A 7,419-nucleotide genomic window follows, 5' to 3' on the forward strand; every position below is an offset into this window, starting at 1 on the left:
TAAACTGCTCAATTAAATCCAATTCCTTAACCATTAACATAGACATATGCAATGATTTCCGACTCAGTGCATCAGCCACTACATTTGCTTTACCCGGATGGTAGTTCAAACCAAAGTCGTAATCCTTCAGAAACTCTAACCATCTCCTCTGTCTCATATTCAGCTCTTTCTGATCAAACAAATACTTTAAACTCTTATGGTCACTGAAAACCTCAAATCTTGACCCGTACAAGTAATGCCTCCATAACTTCAGAACAAATACCACAGCTGCCAACTCTAAATCGTGTGTCGGATAGTTCCTCTCATGAACCCTCAGCTGTCTCGAAGCATAAGCTATAACCTGCTTATTCTGCATTAACACACCACCCAAACCCATCAATGAAGCATCACAGTAAACCTCAAATAGTTCCGATGGACTCGGTAATATCAGAATAGGAGCAGTAGTTAACCTTCTCTTTAACTCTTGGAAACCTTCTTCATATTTTGAGTCCCAAACAAAAGCTTGCCCCTTTCTAGTCAACATCGTCAACGGTAACGCCAACTTAGAAAATCCCTCGATGAACTTCCTATAATAACCAGCCAAACCAAGAAAACTCCTTATCTCCGAAACTGACCTTGGAGCTTCCCACTTAGATACCGCTTCTATCTTAGAAGGATCAACAGCAACACCACCTCTGGAAATCACATGACCAAGAAAACTAACCTCTTCTAACCAAAATTCACACTTTGACAGTTTAGCAAATAACTTCTTTTCTCGTAGAACTCCTAAAACCAATCTCAAATGCTCAACATGCTCTTCTTCAGATTTCGAATACACCAAAATATCATCAATAAACACCACAACAAACTGGTCTAGGTACGGATGGAAAATCCTATTCATATACTCCATAAATACTCTAGGCGCATTAGTCACACCAAAAGGCATTACAGAATACTCATAATGTCCATACCTTGTTCTGAAAGCAGTCTTCTGAATATCTTCCGTTTTCACACGTATCTGATGATAACCCGATCTCAAGTCTATTTTGCTGAACACACTCGCACCAACCAACTGATCCATCAAATCATCAATCCTCGGCAAAGGATACCGATTCTTGATCGTCACTTTATTCAGTTGCCTGTAGTCCACACACAATCTCATAGTACCTTCTTTCTTCTTAACCAACAACACTGGTGCACCCCACGGTGACACACTCGGACGAATAAATTTCTTATCCAACAGATCTTCCAACTGACTCTTCAATTCAGTTAACTCAACAGCAGACATACGGTACGGAGCCATCGATATCGGCCTAGTACCAGGTACCAAATCAATCGAGAACTCAACTTCACGCTCTGGCGGCAATTCATTCACTTCTTCAGGAAACACATCAGGAAAGTCACACACCACGGCTAGATCGCCAATCACCAGTTTATCTTTAGCCTCCAAAGTCGCTAACAGCATAAACAACTTTGCCCCATCTGCTACTGCCTCATTCACCTGCCTCGCTGATAGAAACAAACTCTTTCCTTCCTCAATCTCAGGAAAGATCACAGTCTTATCAAAGCAATTGATATAGACTCGGTTAAACACCAACCAGTTCATATCCAAGATAACATCAATTTGCACTAGTGGAAGACACACAAGGTCCATCCCAAAGTCTCTACCAAAAATACTCAAAGGACAATTTAAACAAACTGAAGTAGTAGTCACTGAACCCTTCGCAGGAGTATCAATCACCATACTTCCATGCATCTCAGATATCTCTAACTTAAGTTTCACAGCACAATCCAAAGATATAAAGGAATGAGTCGCTCCTGTGTCAATAATAGCTACAAGAGGAAAGCCATTAATATAACACGTACCTCGGATCAAACGATCATCTGCAGAAGTCTCAGAACCCGATAAAGCAAAGACCTTGCCTCCCGACTGGTTCTCTCTCTTCGGCTTAGGACACTGTGGACTGATATGACCCACCTCTCCACAGTTGAAACAAGTCACAGTCTTCAACCGGCAATCTGCAGCCAAGTGACCACCTTTTCCACACTTGAAACACTTCTTTTCATTACTGGTACACTCATGGATACGATGTCCAGCCTGACCACATCTATAACACTTAGCAGGGGCACTAGAGTCTCCCCCACTAGGCCTCTTCATCCCACTTTGTCTCTGGAAACCTTTGCCAGCTGTATACGGTTTCCCACGATCATTCTGATTCTTGCCTTTCCTATCAACCCTTTGCTGATAGCTCTCCGCTCTGGCCTTGGTATCCTGTTCAAAAATTCTGCAACAGTCAACCAAATCAGAAAACACTCTAATCCGCTGATACCCAATAGCCTGCTTGATCTCGGGACGTAACCCGTTCTCAAACTTCACACACTTTGAAAATTCCCCAGTAGCCTCGTTATAGGGAGTGTAATACTTCGACAGCTCTGTGAACTTAGCAGCATACTCAGTAACAGACCTGTTACCCTGCTTCAATTCTAAGAACTCTATCTCTTTCTTTCCTCTGACATCTTCTGGAAAGTACTTCCTCAGGAATCTCTCTCTGAACACAGCCCAAGTGATCTCAGCATTTCCAGCAGATTCCAACTCAGTGCGGTTAGCAACCCACCAATCATCTGCTTCCTCTGACAGCATATGCGTACCGAACCTGACCTTCTGGTTATCGGCACACTCAGTCACTCGGAAGATCCTCTCGATCTCCTTCAACCACTTCTGAGCACCATCAGGATCGTATGCTCCCTTGAACATTGGAGGATTGTTCTTCTGGAACTCACTCAGTTGACGAGCAGCTCCCATTCCCACAACATTCGGATTCCCTCCAAGTACTCCAGCTAGCATACCCAGAGCCTCAGCAATCGCAGCATCATCTCTACCTCTTCCAGCCATCTCTATTCTGAAAAGCCAACAAGCTAAAACAATAAGTACTGATAGGGTTACACAACACCTATCCCGTACAGGGGAACAGAATAGTTACGACTCGACTCAACCAACCAGGCTCTGATACCACTAATGTAACACCCTTCTAAAATACCCCAATATTTAATTAAAATAACAAAACATAAATCAGAGTAAATATGCAGTTCAAGGGTGTCACACAATCACTTCACACCGTGTTCCAAAATATCTGGTCATACTCATTTATTTATCAAAATAAACATTTGCATAATTCGCAGCGGATAGAAGTTAACAACAACATGCAAACCATGTAACATATTACATGCAAAATTATTCAACAACCAATAATGAAAATAAGGTAAAACATCCCGTCCCGATGTTACATCTACCAGAGCATGACCCACTAAGGAACTACACTAGACTCCAAGGACTAGCTTCTACTCAATCACTGTTCGTTACCTGAAAAATAGTTGTAAGGGTGAGTTCTTCAATCGATATAATAAGCATTATAAAATATCATGTCATGTTAAGTAATTTAACACATTAATCACCCTAATCCCATCACACATTCGGTAACGGCACATCAATTCAAATATCATACTCAATACAAATACAACTCATGCTCATACTCAATATCAACACGAACACACGTATAATATTGGAATACATCCATTCATATTATACGCCATACACATATTATGCAATGAGACTCCATGCATGCGGTACCGACTATTTGTGAACATATAGTTCACCTCACCGTCCAAATCCAGGCACGGCTACCAAGCCCACTAGTCCCACTCATTTGAGACCTAGTGACTCACTCACTAATTCCTCACCATGGGAATTAGCTACCACCCCAAGGGCTATGATATGCACGCTAATCACCTAGCATGCAAACATCAACAACAATCCACAATACTAACTCACTAATTCCTCACCATGGGAATTAGCTACCACCATAAAGGCCACAATATGCATGCTAATCACCTAGCAATGCTAAATCATCAACCACAATTTAAGAATAGACATATGCTCACACTCTAAGCCATAAAACAGTCTATTCACAAATGCACACATAACTGATACATTCACAAGATCATGCATACCATCACACATCATCAGTATTTTATCACATAAGCATATCAGATCATGCCAAAGAACAACCGCAGTATTAGCACACTCTACTAATACCTATACTACTCAAAACAACGGGAAATGATCCCTAATATATCATACATCAGCTGAATTACGTTACTCAGCTGAACAGCTAAAAACTGCACAACAACAGCTCAGGAAAATCACAATCCTGCCCATACGCGTATTGCCTAGTCCCATACGCGTATGGCCCATCTCCTGACCAAATCCCATACGTGTAACACCATCTCATACGCGTATGCTACGCGTACCACTTCCCCATACGCGTACCAACAGAGACCAAACTACGTTCAAAACATCATCTTCCTCATCCATACGCGTATTGCCTAGTGCCATACGCGTACCAGACCATCTCATACGCGTATTGCCTAGTGCCATACGCGTATGACCAGAAACCAGAATTTCCAGATCTGCTATGGCTTTCTCTGCTACGAGATCTATCCAATTCAACCTTCCACAGTCCAATTTTACACATTATTCGTTCATATCATCTAACACAATTCATACCCTATTCGATTTCATAATCCCTACCGTTATTACATCTAATTCCTACGGATTCCTTCAATTATAATCCAAATTTCGTTCATCCAATATTTCACAATTTTCATCATACATCATTCAATTCAGAGGTAAATCAATGGTTTATCACTACCCATTACATATTATCCCATAATACCCATTAAACGATGATAAACCCCCCTTACCTGAGTTAATCCGGCAATCCTTTAGCTTCGAGCTCTCCCTCTCTTCAACCCTCGTTCTCTGGCTCTTTGCCCTTTTCCTTTTTCCACTTTTCTGTCCCTTTTTCCTTTTCACGTGAAAAATAAACCTTTTTACTAAATGGGACCTTTTTTAAATTCCAACTTTTATTCCAATAAAATAATAATCCAATAATAATAATTCCAATAAAATATCCCAATTATTTAATTAAATTAATAAATATATTATTAACTTAATTTAAATAATTATCTTATTTTATCGGGGTGTTACAATAGCCCCCTACGGAATGAAGAGGGTTGCGTGTCCCCTAGAGGAACGACGTCTTATCTGGAAACGGTTGATCCCCCTGACGCCTATCGACAAAAACTTCCCGGACCTTCAAGTGTTTCGACTCTTATTCAACATCATGTTGACTCGTGTCGATTTTCTACCTTCTATGGCCCCTTTCAGCCGTCGAACTGAGGGTCTTGAGTGGCTCACCAGACCTTTCCCTCCGGCTGACGGGGCACACAGAGATGAAACCTTCCTCATTTGGAGGCATTTTCTGGTCCCTCGATTCTTGTCGGCTGAGACCTCCAGCAGCAATCCTGGCCTAGTGGCTTATCAGCCTAACCTTGTGGCCAGGAAATTTGGCCTTTGCCAATTCATTCCCAAGCCTCTATTCTCCTCTCAAGAATTGCTTGCCAATATCCTCTGCGGTCAACCTTGGAGCGAGATCGAAGAGGAACTCGAAACCATTTGGAAAAATCGACCACGTCTCCCTTCTCTTCCTTTTCGACCAGCCTACTACTGTACCAAAGAATTCCATGATTGGTGGCAGTCGTATTTAACCCTTTATGTTGGCGCTCCTGATGCCAAACTATCTGAATTAACTGAGGCTTTTGTTTGTTTGCAGGCGAAATCGACCAAGTGTAAGGCTCTTCATGTCAAACAAATTCGTGCTTTCCACAATTATTTCCAAGTTGTGTATCGACTAGATAATCTTCGTGGGACCATCTGGGCGGCTGCGGTCGAACTAAAGGCGAAAGTAACCGACAGGATTTCAAAAATCAAAATCCATGGTTACGTGAAAGACAAGTATCTTTACTCCCTTCACTTTGGAAACCTCAAGTTCCCTCCTCTTCCATCTAGCCCTTTGGCTTTGGCCTTTGGTCATTTGGTTCCAGTGTGGTTTTATTGTCCCATTTCATACGTACAAAATGCCTCTAAGAAAAAGGTCGACAGAGTGGTCCCAACGAAGTATTATCTGCCTGACTACTCAGGGCCGCTTCATATTGATCCTCAATATGTTAGCGTGTTCGAAACCACACAACTTGGTAACACTTCTTTGGAAATTTTAACACTCCTTTCTAGCTGGATTTCGCCGCTCACTTGCGTTTCTTTTGTTTATTCGCAGCGATCCCTCTAAATCCTGTAGGTTCTACATCTGCTAACCAACCTACTCCTTCGACACAGGAGACTCAGGTTCGAATCTGGATGAGTTGCTATTTCCTTTGGCTTTTTGTTTTTATTCTTAGCCATCATCTCCCTTCTTGCAGGCTTCTCCTGAGAAATCCTCTGACGATGATGGGCGCCCTATTGCTCAAGTTTTGAGGAAACCCAATTCTTCTGTATGCCCCTACCTGAAGTATTCCTATTTACTCTCATGACTTTTTAAGAGAAATACTCTGTGGTCTCTAATATCTCACTTATGTGCAGGGTCAACCACGTTTGAAAGAACCTTCTGTCTCCTCTCACTCCAAAAAACACAAACGCTCCGCCCCCACAGGCTCTGAGGTATTTCTTGTCGGCTTGTCTGCTCTTCTGGCTAGAATATCTGCTTATAATCTCTCTTCGTGTCTCCAGTACACTTCCCAACATAAACCCAAAAGCCACCATGGCCACAAGAGGAAAAAACCTGACTCTCCCTCCAAGAGTGGCGAAACCAAGAAGAAAAAGCACCATACAATGCCTCCTCCAGAGGCTCCTGTAGGAGACGTCAACACCATTATGGTCGACACTTCCATCCTCGATACGGTCCCTGATCCAGCCGTGGGAGCTTCACCGTCGACTGGCATCTCCCTTGCTGCTGCCTTGGGGAAAGCAAATCAGGATGCAGTCTCTCCTGCGTCGACACAGGTATTTACCCGTTTTCCTGTTCACTCTTTGGATTTTTGTACTTCTCTTACACAATTTATCTTTTTGCAGGCTGATGCCTCTACTGAGCCGACTCAACCTGTTTCTGACTATATCCCGCGTCATCGGTCTCTTCTCCACCTCGCCCATTTCAGCCTGTCGACACCGCTGGCGACTTCATTGAATTCCCTATCCAGATTAGTGATAGTGACTCTGACTCAGTCACTAGTCCTGCAACGCATCCGGACTCCAGTTCGACTAGTTCTGACTCTAGTCTTTCTTCAGCTTCCTTGCCTTTGCAGGATCCACGGGGGTCAGTAGGTGTCGACACCAACAAACAACAACCCTCTCAGACTACTCCTCCGTCGACTGTTTCTCCATCTCCCCAGATCACTCCTCCGTCGGCTGCTTCCCCTTCGATTTTCCCAGGGCTGGCGATCAAGCCTTCTGCTTTAGAAGCAATTTCCAGGCTTCGCAATCTGGTGAAATCGCGTGATGTCTCTTCAGACTCTGAGCAGCTCCATTCTAGAAAAATGGGCCCTGAGGCG

This window comes from Lathyrus oleraceus, chromosome 1 (genome assembly GCF_024323335.1).
Source record: "Lathyrus oleraceus cultivar Zhongwan6 chromosome 1, CAAS_Psat_ZW6_1.0, whole genome shotgun sequence".
Classification (NCBI taxonomy): Eukaryota; Viridiplantae; Streptophyta; class Magnoliopsida; order Fabales; family Fabaceae; genus Lathyrus; species Lathyrus oleraceus.